Genomic DNA, 17079 nt, shown 5'->3' with positions numbered 1-17079 from the left:
TGAACACAATTTCTTCCAGGTCTCCAATTTCCTCCCACATTCCAAAGACGCACAGGCTAGTAGATGAATTGATCACGTGGGTGTAACTGGGTAGCATGGGCCCGTTGGGGGGAAGGGCCTGTTACTGTGCTGTACCTGTAAATAAAAAAACAAATAATTATGTGTGAGTGCATGCTACGCATATGAAAACTTGATTATTATTGAGTAATATGACAGATTAAAACAGATCCAAGTTGCTCACCAATTAATGAGTGTAGTTTATTTTAAAGCTCATTAAAGCTATGTTGTCATGAAAGCCAGGAGTTTCAATTGAAGTTCAGATCTCGGCCTGAAACGTCGACTGCACCTCTTCCTAGAGATGCTGCCTGGCCTGCTGCGTTCACCAGCAACTTTGATGTGTGTTGCTTGTAAATAAGTGATTTGTGCTGAAATTGGCAGAAGTTGTATCATATATCCTTTGCAAATATGATCTTTAGATTGAAATATATACACAAACTCTTCTGTAAATTAGTGGCCCACACAAATGGTGATCTTCAAGCTGTTCCTGCATTACAAATGCTCAGTTTATGGACACCTGTACATGCAAACTCTCATAATATTATTAAATTCAGAAGTCTGACGTGCGTAGAATTATACGGCACAGAAGCAGGCCCTTTGGCCCAACTCATCCATGCAAACCAAGGTTCCTTGCTGAGCTGGTCGCATTTGCTTGCATTTGGTCCACGTCTCTTCCTGTCCATGTACATAAAATGTCTTTTAAATGGTGTAATTTTATGTGCCTTACCATTTCCTCTAGCCGCTCGTTCAATATGCCCACTTTGTGAAGAAAAAGTCAAGAAGCTGTCAGATCCCCTTTAAATCTTGCCTCTCACCTTCAAATTCAGGTACATTAAAACATACAGTGAAATGCATTGTTTGTATTAGCAACCAACACACCAAAGGAGGTGTTGGGGGCAAGTGCTGCCATGCGAGTGCCAACCACAGCATGCCCACAATGCTCAGCAGAATGACACGAGCAGCAACAACAACAGAACAAAACAAGACAACAGCAAAAAAAAAGCCCCTTTCGTACTCCTTCACAGACACAGACAGGCCTTCTACTTTTAGATTCCCCTTCCTTGCGGGGTGGTGGTGGGGGGGATAGTTTGGAAAGAAAGGCTGTGATTATCCACCTTATTTGTGCCGCTCACAATTTTATAAATCTCGATAAGCTCTCTCTTCAACTTCTTTTGTCCAAGGAAAACAATCCTAGTCTTGACATAACTTGAGTCCTCCAGTTCTGGCAACATTCTTGTGAATCTTTTCTGCACCCTCTTTATCTTAATCACCTCCTTCCTGTAGTATGCCAACCAGCAGAGCACACAGTCGTTCAGATGTGGTTTCATCAATGTCATATACAGCTGTAACGTGATTTCCTAACCCTGGTACTCAATGTCCTGTCTGAACGCATGCATGCCAAAATCTGCCTTCATCATCATGTCTACATGTATCGCCACTTTTGGGGAACTATGGACAAGTTACAAACGGCAAACTAGTTTCCTCTTTCTCATCGCTTTATTTTCCTTGCTTATCGGTCTTGTGTGTTTGTGCGGCTATTCATTGCCATTTGTCGTTTCTCTCCGTGCCTTGTGGCACATCAGGCAGCAACCTTTGTTGTTTGCTTAGCATTTGTTTTGTTTTTTAGGAGGCCGAGTTGCTAGCTCAATACTCATCCCAGCACAAATGGAATCTGTGTGTAAAGCTCCACTATATTGGCTCGTATATATCGAGGGAAAATCCTGCCCGGCGCCCGCCTGGACGCTTCCCACTGGTCGGTTGCCACGCAAATCAGTCCCAAACATCAATCATCAGCCAGCACACACAGTACATTTTACCAAGTACACTTTATAGATATCACTAAGTATGAAATTAATATAAATTTGATACAGGAAAAGAAGTAATGGAAAAAGGCGCCAGACTTATCAAAGTTCAAGTTCTTCGTGCACAAGTTGGAGCTCAGAAAGTTTCTTGGGACCACCCGGACCCCGTCGAGTCACGAATCGGGACCACCCGGACCCCGTCGAGTCGCAGCTCGGGACCACCTGGAGTGATTGACCGGAGCCTTTCCGCACGTCCGTCGTCCTCCCCGTCTCTCCTCCGACTCCCTGCCAAAAACCCCGTTCCCACTCATATGAGACAGCATTATCATCCCAAGAACAATAACATGGACACCCATTGGCTAATAGCACCCTGCTGTCTGTATTAACCCAGGCAAATGTCTAGCTAGAGACTTTCTCAACATAACATAGAAGCCATTTTAATCCACCTACGCAGCAATTTAAAAGATTAACATAACAAAGAAGCCATTTTAAATTTAACATCCAAAGAAGAGACCCCATACATGTGCAAGGAGCTAGCCAGGTTCAAACTTGGGACCACTTGCCCACCTCTGCCACTACACCACTGGCTGGCCGTTCATTACAGTGCTGTGTAATATTGAGTGGTTTTTTTTTGGAGTATTTTCTGACTTGCAGACAAAATCAACTTATGGATGTCTGAAACGAAACTAATTTGTTATCTGGGGATGTCTTTGCAAGAAAATTATGAATTTTCTTTATTACATCTGTTCCAATTTGCTTTAGAAATAGAAAGAATAAATTGTTTAGAAGAACTAGAAATAACTTGCTGCCTACTACGTCACTGATTTTTATTTCCAATCTCTCTCCATTACTAGAATTCTTCAATCCAGATAACCTACTGATGGTTCTCTGCATTCGCTCTAGTGCAATCACATTTTCCTGTCGTGTGGTGAGTAGAACTGCACATAATATTCTAAGTATGGTCTAACCAACCAAAAGTTGCAAGATATCACCCCAACTTTTATATTCTATGTCCAACCAATGAATGCAAGCATGCTCTGACTTTTTCACCACCCAATTATTTTGCCACTTCCAGCAAACAATAGACTTGAACCCCAAGGTTCCTTTGTTTGTCAACATTCCTTGTGTTCTGCCTCTTAACTGTATGATGAAGACCGTTAGATATAAAAACAGAACCAGGCTATTTGGCCCATTGAGTCTATGCCATCATTTCATTATGGCTGATCCACTTCCCTCTCAATATGATTCCTGCCCTCGGCTTCCAAAATGCATCACCTACACTTGTTGGAACTCAGTTCCATCTGTCAAACCCTCTTCTTATATCATAGCCTTAGGCAATCTTCTCCACTATCGACAATACCACCAGCTTCATATCATCTTACGTTTGCTAATCATAGCACCTAAATTCATATTCATGTCACTAATATACTATATATATAATAAACAATATTCGTAGTACTGATTCCTGAGGTATGCCATTCCTCAGACTTTTAATCAGCAAAGCATCTCTCCGACACTGCAACCATTCTCCCCCCTCCCCCCCACCAAGCCACTTTGGATTCAGGTAGATAGATTGCCTTTGATCCCTTGTGCATTTACCTTAAGCTTACTGTGTGGGTTGTCAAATGCCTTTTATTTTGTACTCCCACCAGTCCCTGTTATGTCTTCATAATATGGCATCCAGAATTGTACAGAATACTCAAATTCAATATACATTCAGGATAATCCCATTTGAATTACTGTATTATTTTTTATTTTAATATAGACCTTAGTTTCGAGTTTGTCTTTGTAATATCTTATTTATTGCAGTCCTACGTGGTAGTTAATCATGTTCTATATTAAGACAAGATTCTGCAGATGCTGAAAATCTTGAGCAATGCATACAAAATATTGGAGGAACTCAGGTCAGGCAGCATCTATGGAATAGAAAGGTCACCCTTTCAGGCTGAAACATTTAATGTGTGTTGCAGTTTTGATATTACTCTTATTTGCTCTGTCCTCAAAGAACTTAGTGAAATTGGTTACAAAAATCTCCTTTTGAAATCAATATTGAAAATTGGAGTAGGTGGGAATATGAGTTGTGTTTGCAGTTGGGTAATGATCTTTTTGAATGTGGATCATGCTTGAGAAGCTGACTGGCCACTTCTGCTTCAGGTTCATATATCCATATGTTTGTATAGCTGGTCTGTTTGTGATAACTATAAATCACATACTCATTTTCTTACCTGGGACAGAACAACAGTTGCATCCCATTTACCCTTGTCCACCATCTGGTTTTAAACTGGAGTAATGATGCTTGTGTTGATGAACACGAAAGGTGTATAGCCTGGATTTAGCACTCTGAAAATCTGGCAGACAGGTTAATTTTTGTGGCATGTGTTGACTTTAATTAAAACTGCAGCTTAAATTACACTATTAGGGATCTGGTGTGGTACAAATTCCACACTTTGCTTTGAAAGACTTTTTAAGGTAATTTGAGTACAGAACCAGGTGTTGTGAAGGAAATGAACCTCAGGAGTGCTGGGAGAAGAGTGGAAGGGAGTGGCAGTGGAAGAAATAATTGGTGGCATCAACATGGAGGAATATGGGGAAATCTGTCTTGGATTTGGGTGATGGGATGAGACCAGAAGTACAGGAAACATGCACCTTTCATGGCATGTTACCATGCAGGAAAAACATTTGTCCTGTCCTTTTCTCCTTCTTAGTTTCATCAGGACTAAGAACTTTTTCAAGGTGTTTATACCACTTTAAATTTGGGTTTCTGTGTTTGCTGCCCTGTGATGCAATGTCTTCTGCATCGGAGTGATGAAATGTAGGTTGGCTGACTGCTTTGTTGAAACCTTTGTTCATTCTACAAGTGTGACTGAACTGCTGGTGAGCTGCTACATTAATTCTCCATCACATGTCCTCTTTGTATTCTGCACACCACAAAGTCTCAAGCTCACAGCGCCCAAGGAAGCATGGGCTGAATCTTGCTAGTTGTGGCTAACAGACCAGGTCATTCAGAAAGAAACAAGTCCTGGGTCTTGCTAAGAGTTCCACACATTATTCTGAGGTCTGACCTGGCATAGACTTGGTGATCTCATTTATTTCAGTAGGGATTTTGGCCAGTGCAGTGGTGTAAGTTATAATTTTTATTATTTTTAATAAGCATATTATTTACATTTTTAGTTTTTAATGCATCGTAATGTGATTGTAATTATTGTTAAATAGCCTAAACTTGACAGAAGTGAAATCTTTATTTCCAGCTTTACCTTCTATCAAAGCCTATTGGGATAATCTAGTGAGGTGCCTATGGGACTTTATTGTTTGAGGCATAGACACTATTGAGGGTTCACTGCCTGACGATGCAGAAAACCAGCAGTATCAGGACCTTAGCATCTGTCCTAGGTAAACTCAGATGGGTAGTGATTTTGGGAAAGAGGCCTGACCTAGTATCTGCAATATTTGAATAGGCTCTGGAAAAGTATTCTGGACTGAACATTTGAGTCAGCAGTTTCAGCTAGTGATTATGCTATTTCAATGATGCTTTCCCCTGATGTCATGAGATTGTTTTCATCAGTGTACCTTTTGTCATTTAATCTTTTCTGTTTTCCACTTCCACAGTCCTTCCATTCAGTTTTCCTTTCTTTTCTCTTCCTATTACATCATAACATTTATTTTACCTCAACCTTTTTCTCAATCAGTTCTGAACTGGATTTCTTTGTCTGAAATTGTCTTCAGAAATGCTGCTTTGCTTGAAGATCATTTTCAGTATCCATATTATTTTGCTTTTATATAGTTGGAAGTTTGTGTGGAGTCCGTAAATTTACTTGCAGGGACAATTGTAAATTCTAATTTGTACTAGAATTTTACTTCTGACTTGTTATACAATTAAAATTGTTTAATAAATATTAGAATGCTTGTATAATCTAATTGTCATGATTCTCAGCAAAATAATTATGTAAATAAATTCCCACGTTTAAGTATCTTATCAAGCATGCCTAAGTTTCATATGTGAATTTAAGGATGTTTCCTTTAAACTTTTCTATAATCTCATCTTGAATTTGTTGCTTTCAACATTCCCAATCTTTATGGTACTTAAAGGGTTAATTGCAGAAGTTGAAATTCAGTTAGCATAACCTCTCTCTCTGATTGGATACTAAAAGGTGAAAATAGAAGCACCATAAACTTTTGACCCTTTGGTACATGTTCTGTGCAACGCCCACCACTGGTGAACTGTAGAATGCTGTTTCCCAGCAATCTGTATTTGTGAATCCCTTTGAATTTTAAGAGAGAAACACTTGTATTCAAATATTTGGTAGTAAGTTTAACTGTAAGCATCAGGCAGATTCCTGAAAAAGTGAACTACATACATTATTAGAACAGTCTGTCCTTCCGCCTTTACAAGCATCTTATTTTAGCACACCCACTGCATGACTTATCTGCTTCTACTGGTTCCTGTTTGTTAAAGTCCAATGTTTAGATGCAATAAGGAGGGCACAGTGCTATTTCTTGTCCATTGTGGTTGTTGCATTAATGTGTGTTCTTCCTACTGCTTTTAATAAGATAAACCTAGCTTGAGCAGGGCATAGAGATTTTTCGAGTATTTATAGCCTCCTAACGATATAATTAATTTTAGATCAGTGATTCAAAAATAAAGATCTATAATGTGATTAAAGATGCATTGTAGATTTTCCACTTCAAGTAGATACTACATATTTGAAATCTCATTTGCAATAATGCAAGCATTTTTGATTAAAAAAATTGCATGTAAATGGCTTAAATCTATATCTCATCTTCCTCCCACATCGCCCCTCTCCTCGTGTATGTTTAGAAGAATGGACCTTTTTTTTAAATGGTGATAAGCAGTGTTCTTAAGTAAAAGACCTGAAATCAGATTATTTGGTACTTTTTCACTTGAGGAAGTGTTTTATATGGAGGCACCAGATTGGAAGAAAGTTAGTTACCGGTAGTTAAATATATGGAATAGTGAATTAGGTGAACAGCAAAGGCAAGTGTTATATTGGTCTAAAGAGCTCTTTTATGTTTTTTTTATTCCTCTGCTTTGCATGTTTAATAAAAACAAATAAGTCACCTGTTTTATTTATTCTACATTTTTTGTAATTTTGAATCCATCAATCTCTATTAAAAGGATGCAGTGTCATGAGAAAGTTTGACTTTCAATTAAGAATACCTTGGATTTTAATTTAAAGAAGAAACATCTAGGTTGGGTAGATTCTGTGGAGAAAAATAAACTTGATCTGCTGATCCTAAAATGCTTGCTGTGTCTTTCTCTCTCCAAGTTTCTGCCTGACTTGCTGAATATTTTTGGCCTATTTTGTTTTTAGTCCAGATTCCATCGTCTATTTTTTTTTAAAATAGATGACTTTGGATGCTTGAAACTACAGGAAATGAAAAAGAATAAGATGTTATACATGCTAAATCAAAGTCTCGTTTGTTCAGCAATTCTTGTTTTATGTGTTTGAGTAGGCCTAGATTAAAGCTTCTGAAGTTCGATGAGACTCTGTTTATATTCCTCAGTTTTGTTCCCAACATCATTGTCTCACTGATAATAATTGTTCTTTCCACACCCTATTTTTTTCTGTCATGTTGGATTTGTATATTAAGAATGCCAGAGGAATGTTTGTTTTGGCTTCAGTTTCCAAACATTGTGGGGAGGGGTAGCATCTGAGTTGTCTCTGAATCTATAAATGGAAAATGATGTCAGGAATTTAGAAAAAAACAATTAACCATAATTTGATTTGCAAAAGTATAACACGATGTTATAGAACTGTAAAATTGGTGTTTTTGTTCTTTCTTTTGCTTTGTTACTTCTTTTGTTACTTCATTTTAAAGAGGAAACTATGTATGATGGCATATAATATCCAAAATGCATGGTGGGTTTTAATTTAGATCAGAACATTTTACAGTTAAGCTTTTTGTCAAGCATGATAAATTTATTTCCCATTACTAGTGCTATCCCGTTGACATAATTTGATCAAGTATCTGCATTTGTGCCTGGAGAATTGACTCGAATCTGTCCATAGTGTATGGACAATGAGCTGTATCTTTCTGAAGATCATTATTGCTATGGGAAAATCACTTGTGATTCCCCTTTGTGATGGTCAGGGCATGGATAGCAAAAAGGATTTTTAAGAAACATGCTAATCCAATGAAAACTTATCACTTTTTTTCCATCCTTGGGCATGCAGATTTGCATGTTATGAGAAGGACTACATTGCAGTTTGTGTTCTTGTCAGCTGGTATCATTCTTCCAAAATTTTGCATTTACCTCGTGGGAATCTTGGAAGATAAAAGCATTTAGCTTTTATCAGGGCACCATTGTTTGCATGTTAATGGAAGGTCATTATAGTATGTTTTATATAGACTAGCATGTTAAGAATGTATTAAATCTATTAAACAACTTCTTCTCCACTTAGCCTCTACAGACATCCCACCCTGCAAAAACTCACTTCAGGGAGGTAGCATCATCAATTTGCGGGACACTTCCGGGAGAGGTGGGATGTCTGCAACAGAGTAGCTCCTTAGTAGCTGGCCAGCTAGTTTAAATAACGTTAGCTATGCTAATGAACGAATGACCCCTATTAAACTCACCTCAACACGTCTTTTACATTTTAACCCACCATGGGCAATAGAAAAGTCACTGTTGCAAACAGTGCAGTGAGCAACATTGTCATTATTTTGACCCCTATTAGGCAGGGGTACACTTTAGTGTAGTCTGGGGTGACGTACGCTTTGTACGCTTTATATTTTCTTTGGATCACTCTGCCATGGTGCGCTCTCGCTCGTGCTCTCTCTCTCTCTCTCTCTCTCTCTCCCGTGGTTACTTGCACGCCCTCAAGCACTCTCGCGCGCTCTCGCTTGCTTTCTCTCTCGCTCTCCCTCGCGCGCTCTGGCTTGCTTTCTCTCTCGCTCTCTTGCTTTCTCGCTTGCTTGCTGTCTCTCTCTTGTGGTCGCTCTTGCGCTGTCTCTTGCTTTCTCTCGCTCGCTCTCAAAAAAATTGATTTCCGTGATATTGTATATAATTTGCGGGCATCAGGGAGCCACTATTAATATGCGGGACACTCCCGGAACTTCCGGGAGAGGTGGGATGTCTGCCTCTATAATTGGGTCTTGCAAACTTTGATGGATGGAAGGAGCAGATTGAAGTAGTCCCTCTTGATTTTTTTTTAAAATGAGCATGCATAACAACTCTTATGTCCTGGGATTTATCAGCTTTAGTCTTAATGTTGCTGCAGTTCTTATTGGAGAAGATCATCTGCTCACTGCATCTCTTTTTAAATAAGGATTTTTCTAAAATTTTCATTACTGTATGAAGTACTTGTTTGGAGGGGACAAACTTGTTTGGAGGATTGCAGAGCCAAGTTAAATTCAATAAATTGCTGCAATGGAGAGACATAAAGGTTTACAGAGTTGCAGTCTTTGTTGGTAAGCAACTTTGTGTACTTTGCTGATCTCATTTCATTCCACAAGTTCATGATTTGCCAAATTCCGTTTCTATTCAATGGATGTTTGAATATCAGAATCTGGGAATCAATTAGAGTGTAGCTAATTAGCATGGTTGCATCAATAAATCATGAAAAATTGGTCACTGCGGAAGGCATACAGAATAGAGCAAAACACAAACTTTAAAGCTGTTTTTCTCTCTGCATAGATACTGTTGGTGTTTTAACATTTTCTGCTTTTATTATGCATTTCCTTCAGGAGCTGTATACAAGTATTTTCATGTTACAAGCAAGTATTGTTCTCTGAGCAGTTTGCTTACTCAGTGCTTCAGCTCAAGACTTCTAAGACTAAGTACAATTGACATATAACTTAATGGCTTTTAACATTTCAGACCACTTTCTGCAATGCTTTATTGCTCCTTTTTACAGCTTCAGATTAAAACATGCTACATATTAACATTTGTGCTAATTTTTATCCTAGGACAATTTTATTCCAAGTTTTTGATCTTGTACAGTTTCTATTTAGCATAAATTTTTCTTTGAATACCTTTAGAAATTTAAGCCCTTGTGTCTCATTAGCAAACAATAGACTAGCAAGAGCAAGCCACTTTGCCCAGTATGATATTTTTGATCAGTGTCCAAGTAAAGTATATTATAATGTGACATGTGTAGAAGTTTAAGTTAAAAAGACAAATTAATTGTAAGTTATTTAAATTAAACACTAAATTCTGAAGGAAATTCTCAAAGAAACAAGTTTGCAAATGGAATTTTATGAAGGTGACCCTTGAAGGCAATATGCACTTTTACTGATTTACTTCAGTGGGTCAACCTGACAGACCTACAGTCCCAAGTGAACTCAGCCCAAGATGGAATTTGCAACACTGCTAGCTTTGTTGCATGTTTAAGGAAAATCATTTTGTAGCAGCTTACTCAGTTCTGTTTGGAGACGGAATTCTTTCTGGGCGTTTAAAAGTGATTGGTACAAAAGCACAACATTATATTAAATTGGGTCAGCAAAGCCTATAATTTTTGTTGAAATGGAAGCCTGTAATTTCACATTAAGACTGCCTTGTTTAAAACAAGACACTATTGGAGAGTTACTATGGAAGAACACGTCTGTGCATGTATATGGGAGCGACTGACATGAATGTCTATAACTCTTTTAAAATAAGTGGTGGAGTATTGCGTCTTTACTAAAACTATGAAATTGCTGATTGTTAAGTAGGGTAAAGTTCAACTTAGAGTTTTTTGAGGCTTGTGGGATTTGTTATACAATGAAGTTTTGTTGAGCAGAAGAAACTTAATTTTCGTTGGGATTTACAGTCATGTCTCCATCTTGAGGTAATGCAGTTCCATACTCTAATGTTAGGACAAATTTTCTTTCTATTTATCTCTTGCCTTTCTCCTTCAGCTCGGAAACCAGCTAGAAAACCTCAAAATGCAGCCGCTTTTGGAATTGCTGCATGAATTTTCTATTTCTCACAGCGGTAGATTACTTCTGACATCAGTTTGCTTTCTCTGTAAGTGTTGGCAGTTCTAGTCCGCACTTTGTAGTTGTTTTCGCTAACCTGGCTGAAAGTATTGATTTTAATTTATAAAATTGCCACAGCTGGAAAGTAAACAAGAGTGGAATGTGCATTAGTCTGAACTTTTTGTGCCATTCTAACTGGGGTAGGAATCAATTGGAGAAATAGTTAAAGATCTTTTTCTTTTTTTTGAGTGGCACAGTGAATTGATTTCTGTTCTGTTTGTAGTGCCATTCAGATTAATCATTTTGTCTATAGTGTGAATTATAAATGATTCTTCGGATACTTCAAAATATTCCAAACATATTTGGTTTCGTAGAAGGTTTCACCCAGTTAATAATGATCACCCAGTTTTGGTTGCTTAGAACTTAAACAGCTTCTTAACAACCAATTTTGTTGAGTCTCCTAGAGCTGGGATAAAAGTCTTAAATGTGTTTAAAAATTTGCACATTTTGTTGTAAAAGATAATCTTAAATAGATTTTCTATTCCTTTTTTGTCATGAATGGATTTGAAAAATGTCCATAATTGATATTGCATGATGGTGAAAAGGGAATTTAGTGGAGAAGTAAAACAAAGCAGCAAAAGGCAAGGGAAGACTAGTTTCTGTGCTATTTTAATGTGATTTTGGATTGTGATTTTTGGATTACAGTATGTATATTATTTTTTAAAAAAATTACTTTGATAAAGAACGGGAGCAGCTGTAAATGACTACTCAACTTCAGTTGTTTTCTTATCATTGAGTACCCAGATCTTGCTGTTGGTTGCAGGATTCCTAAGTGAAATGATCTCGGGCTGTTTTCAAGACTTTTCATTTGAATTTCATCAGTGATTTGTCGATTAGCTTTACCTTGTGATGACTAATTGATGAAGGAAATATACTGTCCAATATTATCTTAATGTGAGATATTCAATTGAGACATTGTTTTGAATTGCCTAAACCGGTTTAAAATTAGTAGCAAATTTCAGCAAAGATGGGAAATTGACTTTCTATGAAAGGTAACTTTTGTAGTTTGAATGTTGATGAATTCTATTTCCTTTCTATCTTTTTCCTTTGTACTTTTACTCATAGTTTTGGATGAATTAGTCTGACAAATTTGGCTTTTGTTTGATGCAGCTCTGTATGGATGATGTACAGTTCTAATTTCTGATGAAATGCTTAGCCATAAAGGTTGGGTTTCTTTGATTTAATACCCGGCTGGTGGCGTAGTGGCATCAGTGCCGGACTTCGGGACGAGAGGTCCCGAGTTCAAATCCAGCTGGCCCCCCTATGCGCTTTCCATTCGTGCTGGGTTTCAAGCTGGTAATCTCTTTGGAAATTCACCCGGCAGAAGGCAATGGCAAACCACTGCTTTAACTTGCCTCGTACGCGGTTCCCCACTATGTCAGAGAGGCATGGAGGGAAATTGTCCGCTAACCAGAGAAACTCCGGATGCGACGCACCTTTCCTTTTTTAAAATTTCCTATTGAATGATCTAGAAGTAGAATCGGCTTCTTATTAGTTTAAATCATTTGACATGAATTAGTTTTCTGAATTAAAGACTGTTTCATAGTCTTAACCTGATTCCTAATACCTTGTGAATTTCTGTGTTCAGCTTCTTCTTGGGCTCTTAGCTCCCAGCGAAGCATAGGCCATGAATGAATTCATCAATGTTTCTGTAATCCATTGTATCCACTGGACAATGGCCTATACAGCTTCACCAGAGCCCTGTTGGCCAGCCTTGCCTGTTTCTATCTCTCATAGGATTAGACCTTGAGGATATGTTAAGCTTAGCGCTTGCGTATACTTTGCCATCCAGATCAGTGCTCAAGTTTTCAAACATCTGCAATCAGGTTTTCATCCCTGAATGTCATAGAATCTACCCTAATCATAAATTGCAGCTTTTAAGGTAGTGACTATGGTGTGCTTTGTTGGTGCCTTGCTTTGTGTTTACAATGCCTTCTCAACAATGACATTGCTCATGGAATGTGTGTTAAAAGTGTTATTATATATAGAATGACCAAGGTGCATGTCTGACGGCATTGCTGGACTAAGAATCTAGCACAAACCCCTTGACTCAGCTAGTGTCCCAGAGTTGTGGAGTGCCCCTTTTGAATTGATGTGGCGAAGCTGTCAGCGAGGTCTGGTGTTGGGCAGTTGAGCAGAGCTGTTCCTCAGAGCTGAGATATGGGGATTGGGATTGTACCTCTGACAGCATGGTGAGCACAGGTCATTGCAGGGTTTTTTCCCCATCATTTTCTGTTTTTATTTTAGATTTTCAGCATATGCATTTTTCTGCATATTAAGCTCCCCTCATAATTGGGTTCTCCTTGGGAAATGAGCTGATAAGCTAAATGAAAAGTCATTTATCTTTGGAAGAGTCAGTAATCCAATACAGAACTGAGTTTAGTGTGGTATTTTGTTTGACCAGTTGATTTGTTTATTTTTTTATGTAAATACTGAATTTATGATTCTAGGCGATTCAAGAAAATATCCTTTGTGCTGAGATGTTGATATGGGTAGTTCTTCCAAATATGCATTTCCATAATATGAATTAGTTATGTAATGAATGGATTAGGGTACACTGTTTACATTTCTCCAGCAACGTTAGTAATATAGTAACTGAGGAAGCCTGTGCTTTGAAGGCAGCTACAACCTATTCTGCTAAAGCACAATTTTCTAAAAAGTGATGTTTCTAAGGAGTATGACTATCTGTAGTTAACTAGTTCAGTGTATACACAATCAAAAAAAATGTAAGCCACCAACGTGGCATATCAAAACAAAATATTAGCATATAAGCTTAAACAATGAATGCAAGATCATGGCTTTTTGTTTATATAATTTTGTTGTGTAAGGAGCAAACTATAATTGTCAAAGTGCTTTTATTTTATTTCGGTCTTTTCAAAACTTTATTTGAAAGATAATTCTTTTATGTAATGAATGACCTTCTAGCTTTCTTTGTTTCTGAGGCAAAATACATAATCATAGATAATACTCTAAATATGACTTTGTATAATTTGTAAAGCCAGCTTAGGTGAGGCTCAAGTCAATCAGCTTTGTAATTTGATCTACATATCTTCATTTTAAATGTGTTAGTACAGACTTTGGAGCAATTTACTTAACGTGTTGATTTTAGTTTGAACATTGTTTTATCTTTTGCAAATAAGGTGAATTCTAAAGCAGAGCTTTGACTTTTTTTCTGCCTCCTATTTTGAAGTTTAGTCTTGTTCAGTTTATATTTTGCATTTAATTTGGATTTTTAGCAGGTTAATAGGCAGATTAAAATTTGAGGCCAAATATAAGAAAATGATATGAACTATTGCTTCAGAGGAGAATGCAAAAAAAACACAGGACATTATGGTTTCATGCTCCTTTCCAGGCATTTGTGCATTGAAATCATACTGACATTTCTGGAACCTACTGAAGGAACCTTTTTGGGGGAATAAAAATTTAATTTCCTTGAAAAATTAAACTTGGTCACTGGTTTGCTCTTGTGGACAGAAAATAATTTCTGTAGCACAACTGTGAATGGAAAAGAACATATATATTCTTTAACCAAGATAATTAAAAATGTAATCTGATCATTTTTGCTTCAGGCCATGTTCTCTTCTCACTGCTGCCATCGGGATAGAGGGACAGGTCCCACACCACCAGGTTCAGGGACTGTTATTACTCTTCAACCATCAGGCTCCAGAACCAGTGTGGATAAGTCCACTCATGTCAACACTGAGCTGATTCCACAATCTATAGACTCACTTTCAAGCACTCTACAATTCATGTTCTCAATATTAATGGTCTTTTTTTTGTATGCGAGCAGTTTGTCTTTAGCACATTGGATGTTTGTGGGTCTTTGCATGTCATTTTTCATTGATTTTATTGTATTTCTTTGTTCTACTTCACTATGAATGTCTGCATGAAAATTAATCTTGGGGTAGTATATGGTGACATACACTGTGCATACTTTGATAATATATTTACTTTGAACTTTGTTTTCATGAGCTTGCTGTGCACAGTCAAGTGTTCAGGGATGTCCTAAAGTCACAAAAGTCTTTCATTCTGTAGTTAAAAGTGAAAGAACATTTTGGGTAATGAGTCTTAATTCATTAAACTTGGGCAGCTCAGTGTCAGGAGTGGTCATATTTGCCTATTTTAATTACTCTTTGTCTTCCTTCGAGTTGTACTTCAGCTCACAGTTGAATGAAACACTGATCTCAAATAACACCTCCACTTTAGTTTCAAAAACATACTTGGGTTGCTGAGTGTTTTTTTTTCCACCCATCTCTAATGCCTGTTTTCATGATGGCCGTGTTTTTCTTAAGCATGGAAATGGGCAAAGAGAAGAAAATCTGCATGGAAGTGGGCAAACTGGTTATGTTGGGAGAGAAGCTGAGACATGACTGAGGTTTTGAATGAAACTAGTTTGGGAGAGCACAACTAGTGCATTCTTCACTTCTCCCTCTGCCCTCATCTTTTATGTTTGTCGTATTTGAATTTTTTTTCTGAGTAGTTTTTTGATCTTGTTAAGTGAGTTAATGTTTGTGTTCAATTTCGAGTCCTTAGCTTTTGGCAGAAAGCAATAATTGTGCTGTAATTGTGTTGCCATTCAATTTGGTATGCATACTACAGGTGTCCCCCGCTTTTCGAACGTTCGCTTTATGAAACCTCACTGTTACGAAAGACCTACATTAGTACCCTGTTTTCGCTAACAGAAGGTGTTTTCACTATTACAAAAAAAACAGCGCCCGAAAAAAGCAACGCGTGAAAAAAAATCAGCAGGTGATAAAAGGCGCGCCCTGAGCAGCCACTCTCCCCCGGATTCGGAACTGCATTCTAGCCGGCATTGCTTAACCACATGCCTGTGAGCAGCCGTTTGCAAGATGAGTTCTAAGGTATCAGAAAAGCCCGAAAGAGCTCGTGAGGGTGTTACACTTAGCGTAAAACTAGACATAATTATTGATCATGGTGAACAAAGTAAGGACTAAGTGAGTTTGGCTTGTGGAAGCTGACGAAGATGATGTTGAAGAGGTTTTGGCATCCCATGACCAAGAACTGATAGATGAAGAGCTGATGCAATTGGAAGAGGAAAGGATAACAATCGAAACCGAATGAGTAAGGATAAAGTACAACTTTAATTTTGAAAGAGTACTTCGGTTTAGGGGATATTTGCAGGATGGTTTGAGTCCTTACAAAGGACTATATGATAGAAAACTGCGCGAGGCTCAGCAGTCAAGCAAGCCTTCCACATCAGCCACAGCAGATGACGAACCGTGATCTTTGACATCAAGGCAGGCAGTCATAGGAGAAGATGAGCTGCCTGCCCTAATGGGAACAGACGACGAGATGACACCCCTGTGTCCCACCACCCCAACACCCAGGCCGCGGACAGATACTGATTCGTGGAGAATGCAGCAGTAGCCGGGAGACACACAGCACATCTTTAAGAAAAAAAGCCGAAATAAATATGCTAATTAATAATTAGGTACCACCCGCCATGTAATTGTCGGCCCAGATCAGAGGCAATGCAATCGGTGGCAATCGGCACTGATCTGGGCCGACAATTACGTGCCGGGCGGCACCTAATTGATTAACATTTTTATTTCGGCTTTTTTCTTAAAGATGTGCTGTGTGCCTCCTGGCTACCGCTGTACCATTGCATGCTTTGTGGCAATGTATCAGGTCACTGCTCGGAGGGTGGGGGCCACTGCACCACCCCAATCTGTGACGACTCAGCCTAACACACCACCATCAGTGTGCTCCGCGCTTTTCCAATTCCGGTAAGTGATACTACACTGTACATACATTATTTCTACTTTATATCGGCTGTGTATTTTTACGTGTTATTTGGTATGATTTGGCAGCTTCGTAGCTTAAAGGTTACTGGAGAGCGCTTGCGTGAGATTTTCTGCCGACGGCGCTTGCGTGAGATTTTCGCTACGGAGAACAGTTCAGGCAATGATTGTGGAAAAGTATTTCTACTTTATATAAGCTGTGTATTTATCTTATCATTCCTGCTTTTACTATATGTTACCGTTATTTTAGGTTTTATGTGTTATTTGGCATGATTTGGTAGGTTATTTTTGGGTCTGCGGATGCTCACAAAATTTTCCCATATAAATAAATGGCAATTGCTTCTTCGCTTTACAACATTCCGGCTTATGAACAGTTTCATTGGAACGCTCTACCTTCGAATGGCGGGGGAAACCTGTATAGTTCAAAAAAAATTCTGAGATTTAAGATAAATGTAGCATGTGCATTTGTAAGTTAAAAG

The 17079-nt window shown here is 38.3% G+C and overlaps 1 protein-coding gene across 10 annotated transcripts in view; it reads left to right on the top strand.

Moving 5' to 3' along the window:
• The window catches only part of LOC134342716 (nuclear receptor coactivator 3-like), a 225418-nt gene that overhangs the window by 47073 nt on the left and 161266 nt on the right, over nt 1-17079 (top strand). For 7 of the 10 annotated variants that reach the window (XM_063041169.1, XM_063041178.1, XM_063041163.1 and 4 more), the window contains exon 3: nt 2714-2787. The exons of the other annotated variants lie outside the window; for them this stretch is intronic. The gene's annotated coding sequence lies outside the window, so the exon portion shown is untranslated. The remainder of the gene's footprint in view (nt 1-2713; nt 2788-17079) is intronic. 10 annotated transcript variants of the gene reach the window in all.

This window comes from Mobula hypostoma, chromosome 2 (genome assembly GCF_963921235.1).
Source record: "Mobula hypostoma chromosome 2, sMobHyp1.1, whole genome shotgun sequence".
NCBI classification, from domain to species: Eukaryota; Metazoa; Chordata; class Chondrichthyes; order Myliobatiformes; family Myliobatidae; genus Mobula; species Mobula hypostoma.
The sequence above is the reverse complement of the archived record's forward strand: the minus strand, read 5'-3'. Positions and strand labels throughout refer to the sequence as shown.